Here is a 14,904-nt window from a genome sequence, read left to right on the forward strand (position 1 = left end):
GAGTATTGATCGGAACTCATGCACTGCAGGAGTGCATGCAAGGAAACCTCTATGGTCTCTATATGAGCCTTGTCTTCCTTTAAGTCTTGGATAGGAATTTCGTCAGTGGGTGCTGAACACTCAGTAGGTATGCCATTACTGGCATTTAATGCTAGTTCTGGTGGTTCTTTGGGTGTTGAACGCCCATCATGCATCCCTTCACTGGCGTTCAACGCCAATTTCTTTGCCAAGTTGGGCATTGAATGCCCAGTAAGACCTTACTTACTGGCGTTCAACGCCAGATTCTTTGCCAGTTTGGGCGTTGAACACCCAATGAGGGCTTCCTCATTGGCGTTCAACGCCAGCTTCTGTGCCAGCTTGGGCGTTGAACGCCAAGTGAGGTCTTCCTCACTAGCGTTCAATGCCATCTCAGTCTCTCTAGATTCGACCTCAGCCTCTGTGGTGATGGCCTTGCACTCTTCTATTGGGTTCACTTCAGTGTTACTAGGAAGAGTGTCAGGAGGAGTCTCAGGGATTCTGTTGCTCAGTTGACCAACTTGTATCTCCAGATTTCTGATGGAGGACCTTGTTTCAGTTATGAAACTATGAGTAGTCTTAGAGAGGTTGGAGACCATAGTGACTAAGTTAGAAAGGCTCTGCCTAGGAGTCTCCATATTTCCTTGAGAAGATGGGAATGGTGGCCTGTTGTTGAACCTATTCTGGGTTCTTCCACCTTGATTATTATTGAAGCTTTGCTGAGGCTTCTGTTGATCCTTCCATGAAAGGTTAGGATGGTTCCTCCATGAGGGATTGTAAGTATTTCCATAGGGTTCTCCCATGTAATTCAATCTTCCATGGTGGGTTGGTTAGGATCATAAGCTTCTACTTCAGAGAAAGCTTCTTGAGTGCTGCCAGCTGCAGGTTGTATTCCAGTCAAATACTGAGGGATCATATTGACCTGTTGGGTCAATATCTTGTTCTGAGCCAATATGGCATTCAGAGTGTCAACTTCAACAACTCCTTTCTTCCGAGGGACCCCATTGTTCACAGGATTTCTCTTAGAGGTGTACATGAATTGGTTGTTTGCAACCATCTCAATAAGTTCTCTTGCCTCTTCAAGCATTTTCTTCAAGTGGAGTGATCCACCAGCAGAACTGTCCAATGATATTTTAAACATCTCAGAAAGACCATCATAGAAGATTCCTAGGATAGACCATTCTGAGAGCATGTCAGAAGGACATCTCCTAATCAGTTGCTTGTATCTTTCTCAAGCTTCATAGAGGGATTCACCCTCTTTCTGTATGAAGGTTTGAACTTCCACTCTGATTTTGCTCATCTTCTGAGGAGGAAAGAACTTGGCCAAGAAAGCATTGACCAATTTTTTCCAAGAGTCTAAGCTTTCTTTAGGTTGAGAATCCAACAATATTTTAGCTTTGTCTCTAACAGCAAAGGGAAAGAGCATAAGTCTGTAGACCTCAGGATCCACTTCATTGGTCTTGACAGTGTCACGGATTTGCAAAAATTCTGACAGGAATTGGTGTGGATCTTCCAGTGGAAGTCCATGAAACTTGCAATTCTATTGCAGAAAAGAGAATAACTGAGGTTTAAGCTCAAAGTTATTAGCTCTAATGGCAAGTATGAATATACTTCTTCTATAGAAATCAGAGGTTGGTATGGTGTAGTCACCAAGAACCTTTTTTGCATCTCCTCCATTATTAGCATTGTCTACCATGTCTTCAACTTCTTGTTTGAAATTTTTTGAGAGGTTTCTTCCGAAGTATTGTGCTTTAGCTTGTTGTAAACGCCTCCATAGAGTTTTCTCAGGTTCAGGCTTAGGTTTAAAGAGATGCTCTTTATCTCTGTTCCTGGTCATAAACAAGAAAAAAGAAGAATGAGAGCTCTATGTTCAAGAACAAAGGACTCCCTGTGAGATGTGAAAAAGAAAGAAGAATGATAATAGAGAGAAGAGAGAAAGAATTCGGCTATGAGGAGAGAAGAATTCAAAAATTAGAAGTAAAAAGAGAAAATATTTTTGTTTTTATTTTTATTTATTAATTAAATTCGAAAATAAAACTAATTAACTAAAAAGATTTGAAAATTAAATAATGAATTTTCGAAAAAGCAGAGAGAAAAAGAGAGAATATATTTTTGAAAATTAGAAGAGAGAAGAATTAGTTAGGAAGTTTTGAAAAAGAAGAAAGAGAAAACAAGTAACTAATTAAGAAAGATTTGAAAACAAGATAAGATAGAAGATTAGATAAGATTTGAATTTAAAAATTGAAATTTGAAAAGATAAGATAGAAATTGAAAAGATTTGAAAAAGATTTTAAAAATTAAAATTTAAAAGAAGATAAGATAGAAAAGATTTTAAATTAAAAAGAAAGATGAGTTAGGTAAGCAAGATAAGATAAGGAAGTTAAGAAAAGATAAGTTTTTAATTTAAAAAGATAAGTTTTTAATTTAAAAAGATTTGAAATTTAAATTTTAAAAGAATGATAAGATAGTTAAGAATCAAATTTTAAAAGAAAAGATTTGAAAATATTTTAAAAGACATGATTTTAAAATTTAAATCTTGACTTGACTAAAAAGAAAACACCAAATTTAAAAATTTTGAATTTAAATGTGCAAGATTTTCAAAAATTAATGCAAGATAAGAAAAGATATTTAGATTTTTTTTTTATTTTTGAATTTAATGAAGAAAGAGAAAATAACAAAAAGACACCAAACTTAAAATTTTTAGATCTAAGATACCTAGAATTCGAAAATTGCAAAGAAAAATACAAAAAGACACTAAACTTAAAAATTTTAAAATCAAAACAAGAATAAAAACAAGAACACTTTGAAAATCAAGAAGAACACCAAGAACAAAACTTAAAGAATTCAAAGAAAATAAAGAACATGCAAAGGACACCAAACTTAAAAATTTTGAAAACCAAAGATACCAATTTCAAAAATTTTAAAAGAAAAGATACATGAAGACACCAAACTTAAATATTGACACATGATTCAAACAAAAGACACTATTTTTAAAAATTTTTTAGAAACAGACTCAAGAAATTCAAAAAAGACTCAAACAAGAACAAGAACAAAGCCTCAAACAAAACATAAAGATTGATAAAGAAAAGAAAAGGTTTTTGAAAAAGTTTTGATTTTTTTTCGAAAAAGAGAAATAAAAGACTCAAATAAAATTAAAAAGTACCTAAACTAAGCAATAAAATAATCCATTATTTTGTTCAAACTCGAACAATCCCCGGCAACGGTGCCAAAAACTTAGTGCGCGAAATTACACTTCGCACAACTGAACCAGCAAGTGCACCGGGTCGTCCAAGTAATATCTGAGTGAGTCAGGGTCGATCCCACGAGGATTGTGATTTGAAGCAAGCTATGGTTATTGATGAGCGGATAATTTATACACTTTTTGGCATTGTTTTTAGTATGTTTTTTAGTAGAATCTAGTTACTTTTAGGGATGTTTTCATTAGTTTTTATGTTAAATTCACATTTCTGGACTTTACTATGAGTTTGTGTGTTTTTCTGTGATTTCAGGTATTTTCTGGCTGAAATTGAGGGACTTGAGCAAAAATCAGATTCAGAGGTTGAAGAAGGACTGCTGATGCTGTTGGATTCTGACCTCCCTGCACTCAAAATAGATTTTCTGGAGCTACAGAACTCAAAATGGCGCACTTCGAATTGCGTTGGAAAGTAGACATCCAGGGCTTTCCGGCAATATATAATAGTTCATACTTTGCCTACGTTTTGATGACGCAAACTGGCGTTCAACGCCAGCTCTCTGCCCAATTCTGGCGTCCAGCGCCAGAAACAAGTTGCAAAGTGGAGTTCAACGCCCAAACTGGCACAAAAGCTGGCGTTCAACTCCAAGAATGACCTCTCCACGTGTAGACTTCAAGCTCAGCCCAAGAACACACCAAGTGGGCCCCGGAAGTGGATTTATGCATCAATTACTTACTTCTGTAAACCCTAGTGACTAGTTTATTATAAATAGAACTTTTTATCATTGTATTAGTAGTCTTGGTTACTCCGGTTCCCCTCTGGGGCCGAGACCAATGAACTCCATTATCCCTTATGTATTTTCAACGGTAGAGTTTCTGCACTCCATAGATTAAGGTGTAGAGCTCTGCTGTTCCTCAAAGATTAATGCAAAGTACTACTGTTTTCTATTCAATTCATCTTATTTCGCTTCTAAGATATTCATTCGCACTTCAACCTGAATGTGATGAACGTGACAATCATCATCATTCCCTATGAACGCGTGCCTGACAATCACTTCCGTTCTACATTAGATTGAATGAGTATCTCTTAGATCTCTTAATTAGAATCTTCGTGGTATAAGCTAGATTGATGGCGGCATTCATGAGAGTCCGGAAAGTCTAAACCTTGTCCATGGTATTCCGAGTAGGACTCTGGGATTGAATGACTATGACGAACTCCAAACTCGTGAGTGCTGGGCGCAGTGACAGACGCAAAAGGATAGTAAATTCTATTCCAGTATGATCGAGAACCTCCAAGATGATTAGCCATGCAGTGATAGCGCATCGGACCATTTTCACAGAGAGGAATAGGATGCAACCAACGACAAGGGTGATGCCTCCAGACGATTAGCCGTGCTGTGACAGAGCATTTGGACCATTTTCCCGAGAGGATTGAAAGTAGCCATTGGCACCGGTGACATCCTTACATAAAGCCAGCCATAGAAAGGAGTAAGACGGATTGGATGAAGACAGCAGGAAAGTAGAGGTTCAGAGGAATGAATGCATCTCCATACACTTATCTGAAATTCTCACCCATGATTTACATAAGTATTTCTATCCTTATTTTAGTATTAATTTCGAAAACTCCATACTATTTTATATCCGCCTGACTCAGATTTATAAGGTGACCATAGCTTGCTTTATACCAACAATCTCCGTGGGATCGACCCTTACTCACGTAAGGTTTATTACTTGGACGACCCAGTGCACTTGCTGGTTAGTTATGCGAAGTTGTGAAGATATGTTTAGACCATGGTTCTGTGCATCCGTTTTTGGTGCCATCGCCAGGGAATCAATTTCGAACAATAATTCACAACCTGAGTAACAATTTCGCATACCAGTTATCTTGTAGATCTTAGTCACGCGGATAGAAAAGTTGGTTGGTTGTTTAAAATGCATAAAGATAAAATAAAGATAACGTTACTCAATTGATGGTGAATGCAATGATAAGAAGATGGTTAAGGCTTCGGAGATGCTTTATTCTTCTGGATCAATTCGGTTTTACTGTCTCCTATGGAAGGCTGTATGTGATCAACGCCTTTCTTGAGAGGTTGTCGATTCTCCTCTAGAGCTGAACACCAAGGTTAGTGCGCATCCAGTCTGATTGAGGGTGAAGCTCCTGCAGTCCATTCCCCTTAGTGATCCTACTCAAAACGCCATAGACAAGGTCGAATCTTCCAGATCAGAGAATGCTGCGCCTTTGGTTCTAACCTCTACCACAAAGACTCTAATCTCCCCATACCTCGGCTGAACTGGTGTCTCGAGAAGTCCCCAACGAAGTCGTGGATTAGCCGTCTAAGAGATGTATAACCAAGCTAGTGGTTCATCATTGTCTGATGAAAGACTCACTTTGAACCCATGTAGAATGAGATAACCTTGTGCTGGTTCAACGCATTCATAATGATAAAGAACGAAGATACATCTTAGAATAGAGAATCAAACACGGATTGAAGATAAAATAGTAATACTTTATTAATCCATAAAACTCAGCAGAGCTCCTCCCCTCAACCTAGGAGGTTTAGAGACTCATACTGATAGAAAATACAATGAAACATGTAAAGTGTTTGAAGATAATCGTCTCCCTCCTGAAAAATGCAAAAGTTCTCAAATAAATACTAGACTAATGACTAAGCATTATATAAGAGGTGTAAAACAGTCTTTTAGTGCAAATTTACACTTTCAAGGCCCACTTGGCGAGTGTTTGGGCTGAGCAAAAGAGTAAGCCACGTGCTAGGAAGGCTCTAGGGCATTGAACACTGGTTAGGAGCACCTTCTTGGGCATTGGACACTCCTCCCTTGGGCATTGGACGCCAGAATAGGGCAGATGGCTGGCGTTAAACGCCAGTTTTGGACCTTTAATTCTGAAGCAAAGTATAAACTATTATACATTTCTGGAAAGCCCTGGATGTTAGCTTTCCATAGCCATTGAGAACTCTCCCTTTGGACTTCTGTAGCTCTAGAAAAGCTCTTTTGAGTGCAAGGAGGTCAGATCCTGACAACATCTGCAGTGCTTTCTCTGTCTCCGAGTCAGACTTTTGCTCCAGTTCCTTAATTTCAGCCAGAAAATGCTTGAAATTGCATAAAAACACACAAAATCAAAGTAGAATCCAAAAATATGAATTTTGCACTAAAACCTATGAAAAACTTAATAAAGCTTAAACAAAACATACTAAAAACTATATGAAAATGATGGCAAAAAGCGTATAAAATATCTGCTCATCATCAGTACTGGAGGTTCTTCCTCCAATGTCTCTTTTCTAAATAACTTGGCATTTAGCTTCATAAGGACTCCTAGGTAATGAGCAACTTGCTCTTTCCTAGTTTTCTCTTCCTCATCAGAGGAGGAGTGGTCTTCATAGACCATAATTTGCAGCAAGGCCTTCAAGGGAACCTCTATGGTCTCCCCATGAGCCTTAGCTACCTTTAGTTCTTCAATAGGAAATTTTTTAGTGGGAGTTGAACGCCCAGTTGCCCCATTACTGGCGTTCAACGCCACCTTTTGTGCCACTTTGGGCGTTGAACGCCCAGCTACTCCTTTGCTGGCGTTCAACGCCACTGATGGTTCCTCTTTGGGCGTTGAATGCCCAGTAGGGACTCCCTTACTGGCGTTCAACGCCAATGATGGCTCCTCTTTGGGCATTGAACGTCCAGTAGGGACTCCCTTACTGGCGTTCAATGCCAAAGCATCCCCTTCAGATTCGGCCTCCACTTCTACAATGATGGCCTTGCACTCTTCTCTTGGTTTTACTTCAGTGTTACTAGGAGAAGTATTGGGAGGGGTCTCAAAGATTCTCTTACTCAGCTGACCAATCTGTACCTCCAGATTCCTCATGGAGGATCTTGTTTCAGTAATGAAACTATGAGTGGTCTGAGAGAGATTGGAGACTATAGTGGCTAAGTCAGAGAGGCTCTGCTTAGAAGTCTCCATATGTTACTGAGAAGATGGGACTGGTTTAGTATTCTTAAACATATTCTGGTTTCTTCCACCTTGATTGTTATTGAAGCCTTGCTGAGGCTTCTATTGATCCCTTCAGAAAAAGTTAGGATGATTCCTCCACGATGGATTGTAGGTATTTTCATAAGATTCTGTGTTGGGATTCCCTGAAGGATTTCCCATGTAGTTAACCTCTCCCATCAAGGGGTGATCTGGATCATAAGCATCTCTATCAGAGGAAGCTTCTTGAGTGCTACCAGCTGTAGCTTGCATTCCAGTCAAATGCTGAGAGATAATATTGACCTGTTGGGTCAAGATTTTGTTCTAAGCCAATATGGCCCATTTAGAATGTCAACCTCTAGGACTCCTTTCTTCTGAGCTATCCCATTGTTCACAGGATTTTTTTCAGAAGTATACATGAATTGGTTGTTTGCAACTATTTCAATGAGTTATTGTGCCTCTTCAGGCATTTTCTTCAAGTGGAGTGATCCACCAGCAGAATGGTTCAAGGACATCTTGCACATCTCAGATAGACCATTTTAGAAGATACCTAGGATAGTCCATTCTGAGAGCATGTCAGGAGGACATCTCCTGATCAGTTGCTTGTATCTTTCCCAAGCTTGGTAGAGGGATTCACCCTCTTTTTGTCTGAATATTTGAACTTCCACCCTGAGCTTGCTCATCTTCTGAGGTAGAAAGAACTTGGCCAAGAATGCATTGACCAACTTTCCCCAAGAGTCTAGGCTTTCCTTAGGTTGAGAATCCAACCATATATTGGCTCTGTCTCTAACAGTAAAAGGGAAAAGCATTAGCCTGTAGACCTCAGGATCCACTCCATTGGTCTAAACAGTATCACATATTTACAAGAATTTTGATAGGAATTGATGTGGATCTTCCTATAGAAGTCCATGAAATTTGCAATTCTATTGCATTAGAGAGACTAGATGAGGCTTAAGCTCAAAGTTATTTGCACCAATGGCAGGTATAGAGATGCTTCTTCCATAGAAGTCAGAAGTGGGTGCAGTGAAGTCACCAAGAACCTTCCTTGCGTCTCCTCCATCATTCGGTTTGGCTGCCATATTTGTAATTTCATCTTCTTGTTCGAAAAGTTCTGTGAGGTTTTCTCTGGAGTGTTGTGCTTTAACTTGTTGTAAACGCCTCCTTAGAGTCCTCTCAGGTTCAGGATCAGGATCAAAGAGAGGTTCTTTATCTCTGTTCCTTCTCATAAACAAGGAAAAAAAACCATGAAAAAGGGAGAATGAGAGTTTCTATGTCATAGTATAGAGACTCCCAATGAGATATGAAGAAGAAAGAATGAAGATAGAGAAAGAGAGAGAATTCGAAATAGAGGGCGGTAGAAGTTTTGAATTTTAAGAGATAAAAAGGGGAACTAAAAGTAGAATATTTTTGTTTTTATTTTATTTATTTATTGAATTCGAAAAACAAGAAGGAAATTAAAAGCAAATTAATTAAAAGAATTTGAAAATTAAAAGGTGATTTTCGAAAAAGAAGAAGAAAATAATTGAAATTGAAAAAGTTTTAAATTTTAAAAATAAAGTAAGTTAGGTAAGTTTTAAAATTAAAAGAGAAAGATAAGATGAAGATTTAAAAAGAAGTTAAGAGAGATGAGTTTTAAATTAAAAAGATTTGAAAATCAAATTTGAAAAGATAGTAAAGATTTTAAAAGATTTGAAATTTTAAAATTTAAAAGAAAGATAAGATATGAAAGAATCAAATTAAAAGAAAGATATGATAAGATTTGATAAGATAGGATTTAAAATTTAAAAATGTAAACTTTAGCAACAAGAAAACACCAAACTTAAAATTTTTAAATCAAGGAAAAAAAAAGAAACAAGATTTTTGAAAATTTGAATAAAGATAAAAGAAATATTTTTTATTTTTTTCCGAATTAATGAAGAAATAGAAAAACAACCAAAAGACACCAAATTTAAAATATTTAGATCAAAAACACTAGTTTTTTGAAAATTAGAAAGAAAAACACCAAAAGATACCAAACTTAAAAATTTTAAGATCAAACAAAGAAAAGAAACAAGAACAACTTGAATAGCAAGAAGAACACTCAAGAGCAAACTTAAAAATTGACACTAGACTCAACCAAAAGACAAAGAAAAGATGGATTTTGAAAAAAAAATTGAAAAAGAAAACAAAAGACATGATTAAAGAGCTATTAAACCTTAAAGTACCTAATCTAAGCAACAAGATAGTCCGGTAATTTGTCAAACTCGAACAATCCCCAGCAACGGCGCCAAAAACTTGGTGCATGAAATTGACTCTGCAATATTCGCATAGATAGACCGGCAAGTGCACCGGGTCGTCCACGTAATACCTCAAGTGAGTGAGGGTCGATCCCACGGAGATTGTCGGATTGATCAAGTAATGGCTATCTTGTAAATCTTAGTCAGGCGATTAGAAAAGATAATTGTTGTGAAAAATGCATAAAAATAGAATAAAGATAGAATTACTTAATTGGAGTGAAATCAGTGATGAGAGAATGGTTGAGGCTTCGGAGATGCTTCCTCCTTCTAGATCAACTTTTCTTTCTGTCTACTTCAACTTCTGATGATTCATTCCATGGCAGGCTGTAAGTGACTAACGCCAGGTCAGTGGTCATTAATCTCCTCTGCTTCAGTTCAAACGCTAGGTCAGTAGTCATCCAATCTGAACGGGGCTGAAGCCCTAGTAGTCCATTCCCTTGGTGATCCTACTCAAAACGTCGCAGACAAGGTCGGATCTTTCGAATCAGAGAATACTACTTCACGATTCTATCCTATACCACAAAAGCCCTAATAACCCCGTACCTTGGCTGAACTGATGTCTTTAAGTCCCCAACAAAGTCTTGGATTAGCCGTCTAAGAGATGTATAATTAAGCTTGTGGTTCAATACTATCCCGTCAAGGACTCGCAAGAACCCATGTAGAATAGGAATGACGGTCAAGTTACACTCCCAATTCATTAGGATGAAGAACGAAGATACATCTTAGAATGGAATCAAGCATAGATTGAAATAGAACAATGATATTATTAATCCATAAGAATCAGCAGAGCTCTTAACCTTAACCTAGGAGGTTAGTGGCTCATAGCTTACAGAAAGTAGTAATGTAAATTTGAAAATATGACATAAGGTTCTGAACAAGGGTGATCCTTGTTCTATATATACTATTCTAATAACTAAGTATAAAAATATGATAGAATAGACTAGAGGTGCGAAATTCATCCTTGGGCCCACTTTGGTTGAGTACTTGGGTTGAGCTTGGCATCCACTTTGAGGAATGGGAGGTGAACCACGCTGCCTTCTGCTCTTGGTGGGCGTTGAACGCCCATTAGGGGTGGTTGGCATTCAACGCCAACTTTATATCTCCTTTGGGGTGTTGAACGTCAGCTAGAGGTAGCTCCTTGGCGTTCAACGCCCATAATGTGCAGGCTCCTTTGAAGAAAAATATAGAGTATTATATATTGCTGGAAAGCTCTGAAAGTTAGCTTTCCAACACCATTGAGAACGTGTCATTTAGACCTCTGTAGCTCTAGAAATGCTCGTTTGAGTGTACGGAGGTTAGAATCTGACAACATCTTCTATGCTTTCCTTGCCTCTGAATCGGACTTTGCCAAAACTCCTCAATTTCAGCCAGAAAATACCTGAAATCATCATAAAATACACAAACTCAAATTAGAATCTAAAAATGTGAATTTTGCACTAAAACCTATAAAAATATAATAAAACTTAAACAAAACATAACAAAAACTATATGAAAACGATGTCAAATATAAAATATCCGCTCATCAAAGTGATGTTTGATTTTAATATTCTGCAAAAAAGGGAAAAACTTGTGATCGACGAACTGGTGACCATTATCAGTGATAATGTGCCAAGGTATGTCGAATCTGTAGAAAATATTCTTCCATACAAAGGAGATCATTTGTTCCGATGTTATTTTGGCTAAGGGTTAGGCTTTTATCCATTTTGAAAAGTAATCGATTGCAATAATCAGAAATTTTACCTGCCCCTTTGCTAGGGGAGAAGGGCTGAGGATATCGAGCCTCCAATGATTGAAAGACCAACTTATCTCGGAGTTGTGGAGTTCCTCGGCTGGAAAGTTTGTGATTGGGTTGTGTTTTTGGCAATTGTCACAATGTTTGACTTTGTTGTTACAATCTTGTTGCAAAGTTATCCAAAAGAAGCCAGCGCGTAGTATTTTGGATGACAAGCTTCTAGCTCCAACATGAGTGTCACATATACCCTCATGTGCTTCTGCAAGCGCAAGTTCAGCCTCCGACCTGGAAAGACATTTAAGAAGGGGGCGAGAAAAGCCTTGTCTATATAGAGAATTGTTATATATGGTAAAGAAAGATTCCTGCCGGTGAAATCGCCGAGCATTAGTAATTTTGTCTCGAATTATTCCAGACTTGAGATATTCTACGTAGGGTGTACGCCAATCTTCTTCCTGTGAAGCACTTAGAATTTCGGTTACTTTTATGCTCGATTCGTGTAGCACAGACTGATATAAAGCAGAGGTTGTGTTTGTGCGAGCTTAGATAAGATATCAGCTCAGCTGTTGTGCTCACGAGGTATGTGAAGGACCTCAATTTTTGAGAAGTTAGAAATAATATTTTTGACAATATCCAAATATTTTGCTAATAGAAGGTCCTTCACTTGAAAGAAATTATTTACCTGTTGGATGACTAGCAAAGAGTCACAGTATACCTTTAAGTCTGAAATTTTAAGTTCAACTGCGAGCCTTAGACCTGCAATTAGAGCTTCATATTATGTTTGATTGTTGCTCGCCTTGAAAGAGAGGTGTAAGGAATGTTCCAAGATTATACCATTTCCATCTTCAAGTAAGACCCCGGCCCCACAACCTTGGGGGTTGGATGCTCCATCCATATATAAAGTCCACTGTGTTGGATTGTTCTCCGAGCTTGGTATGGTGAGTTCGGCTATAAAATCAGCAATATACTGAGACTTTATTGGACCTCAGTTTTGGTATCTGATGTTGAACTCGGAGAGTTCTACAGACCATTTTACAAGTTGGCCAGCCAGCTCTGGTTTCTGTAACACTTGCCTTAATGGCTGATCAGTTCGGGTGTGAACTATGTGGCTTTGAAAATAAGGTCGGAGACGCCAAGTTGAGAAAACTAAAGCCAAAGCTAATTTCTCGATCTTTGAATAGCGGAGCTCGGCATACTGTAAGGATTTACTGATGAAGTAAATCGGTTGTTGCTGTTTGTTCCTTTCTGTGACAAGAACAGAACTTATTGCCCAGTTAGTGACAGATAAATATAAATAAAATTCTTCTCCCCAAAGGGATTTTTGTAAAATTGGTGGTTTTGAGAGAATGTTTTTTATGCTAGTAAAAGCCTCTTCACATTCATTAGTCTAATTAAAGTTGTTTTTCTATTTTAAGGTTTGGAAAAAATAGAAAGATTTAGATGCTAAACAAGGCAGGAATCTAGATAATGCAGTGAGTCTCCCTGTTAGTCGTTGGACTTATTTGATTGTTTGTGGGCTTGGCATGTTTAATATAGCTCGGCATTTCTCTAGATTGGCTTCGATTCCTCGGTTAGTGAGCATGAAGCTGAGGAATTTACCTCCGTGTACTCCGAAGGTGCATTTTTCTGGATTGAGTCTCATATTGTAATGCCATATTTAGTTGAAGATTTCTAAGAGGTCGTCGAGGTGGTTGTGACCGAGCTTTGTTTTGGCCACCATATCGTTGACGTAAACTTCGAGGTTCTTGCCGATTTGATTAGCGAATACCTTGTCCATAAGACGTTGGTATGTTGCACCTGCATTCTTAAGTCCAAAAGGCATAACTTTGTAACAGTAATTTCCATATTCAGTAATAAATGCTATTTTATTTTTATCAAAAGGATGCATTAGAATCTGGTTATAACCAGAATATGCATTCATGAAGCCTAATGTTTGATAACCTGAAGCATTATCTACTAACCAGTCAATAGAGGGTAAGGGATATGAATCTTTTGGGCATGCTTTATTGAGATTGGTGAAATCAACACACATGTGCCATTTACCGTTATGCTTTTTTACCACGACGACGTTTGCCAGCCATGTTGTGAAACGGATTTCTTGGATGAAGCCAGCATTGATGAGTTTTTTGGTTTCCTCTAGGGATGCCTGTTTCTTTTCGAGACCGAGGTTCCTTTTTTCTGTGCTATTGGTCAGAATGATGGATCTAGTGCCAGTTTGTGTGAAATTACTGATGGACTAATGCTGAGCATGTCAGCAGGTGTCCAGGTGATGAGCGGATAATTTATACGCTTTTTGGCATTGTTTTAGTATGTTTTTAGTAGGATCTAGTTACTTTTAGGGATGTTTTTATTAGTTTTTATGTTAAATTCACATTTCTGGACTTTACTATGAGTTTGTGTATTTTTCTGTGATTTCAGGTATTTTCTGGCTGAAATTGAGGGACTTGAGCAAAAATCAGATTCAGAGGTTGAAGAAGGACTGCCGATGCTGTTGGATTCTGACTCCCTGCACTCAAAGTGGATTTTCTGGAGCTACAAAACTCCAAATGGCGCGCTCTCAACGGTGTTGGAAAGTAGACATCCAGGGCTTTCCAGCAATATATAATAGTTCATACTTTGCTCAAGTTTAGACGACGCAAAAGGGCGTTGAACGCCAGTTCTATGCTGCAGTCTGGAATTAAACGCCAGAAACACGTCACGAACCATAGTTGAACGCCAAAAACACATTACAACTTGGCGTTCAACTCCAAAAGAAGCCTCTGCACGTGTAAACTTCAAGCTCAGCCCAAGCACACACCAAGTGGGCCCCGGAAGTGGATTTATGCATCAATTACTTACTTCTGTAAACCCTAGTAACTAGTTTAGTATAAATAGGACTTTTTACTATTGTATTAGACATCTTTGGATTATCTTTTGATCTATTGATCACGTTTGGGGGCTGGCCATTTGGCCATGCCTGCACCTTCATTACTTATGTATTTTCAACGGTAGAGTTTCTGCACTCCATAGATTAAGGTGTGGAGCTCTGCTGTTCCTCATGAATTAATACAAAGTACTACTGTTTTTCTATTCAATTCAACTTATTCCGCTTCTAAGATATCCATTCACACTTCAACATGAATGTGATGATCGTGACAGTCATCATCATTCCCTATGAACACGTGCCTGACAACCACTTCCGTTCTACCTTAGATTGAATGAGTATCTCTTGGATTCCTTAATCAGAATCTTCGTGGTATAAGTTAGAACCCATGGATGGCCATTCCTGAGATCCGAAAAGTCTAAACCTTGTCTGTGGTATTCCGAGTAGGATCTGGGAAGGGATGGCTGTGACGAGCTTCAAACTCGCGAGTGCTGGGCGTAGTGACAGACGCAAAAGGATCAATGGATCCTATTCCAGTATGATCGAGAACCGACAGATGATTTGCCATGCAGTGACAGCGCATTGGACCATTTTCACTGAGAGGACAGGATGTAGCCATTGACAACGGTGATGCCTAACATACAGCTTGCCATAGAAAGGAGTAGGACTGATTGGATGAAGACAGCAGGAAAGCAGAGGTTCAGAGGAACGAAAGCATCTCTATACGCTTATCTGAAATTCTCACCAATGAATTACATAAGTATCCTTATCCTATTTTATGTTTTATTTACTATTATTATTCAAAAACTCCATAACCATTTAATATCCGCCTGACTGAGATTTACAAGATGACCA

At 38.2% G+C, this 14,904-nt stretch overlaps 1 non-coding gene across 1 annotated transcript; it reads left to right on the top strand.

Annotated features, from left to right (window-relative positions):
• Window positions 1–1,200: 1,200 nt before the first annotated feature.
• On the top strand, window positions 1,201–1,309 carry LOC112761927 (small nucleolar RNA R71). Its single transcript, XR_003182296.1, has one exon. It is a non-coding gene; the product is annotated as a small nucleolar RNA R71 (small nucleolar RNA).
• The last annotated feature ends 13,595 nt before the right edge of the window (window positions 1,310–14,904 follow it).

Source organism: Arachis hypogaea, chromosome 16, assembly GCF_003086295.3.
Source record: "Arachis hypogaea cultivar Tifrunner chromosome 16, arahy.Tifrunner.gnm2.J5K5, whole genome shotgun sequence".
In the NCBI taxonomy this organism is placed as follows: domain Eukaryota; kingdom Viridiplantae; phylum Streptophyta; class Magnoliopsida; order Fabales; family Fabaceae; genus Arachis; species Arachis hypogaea.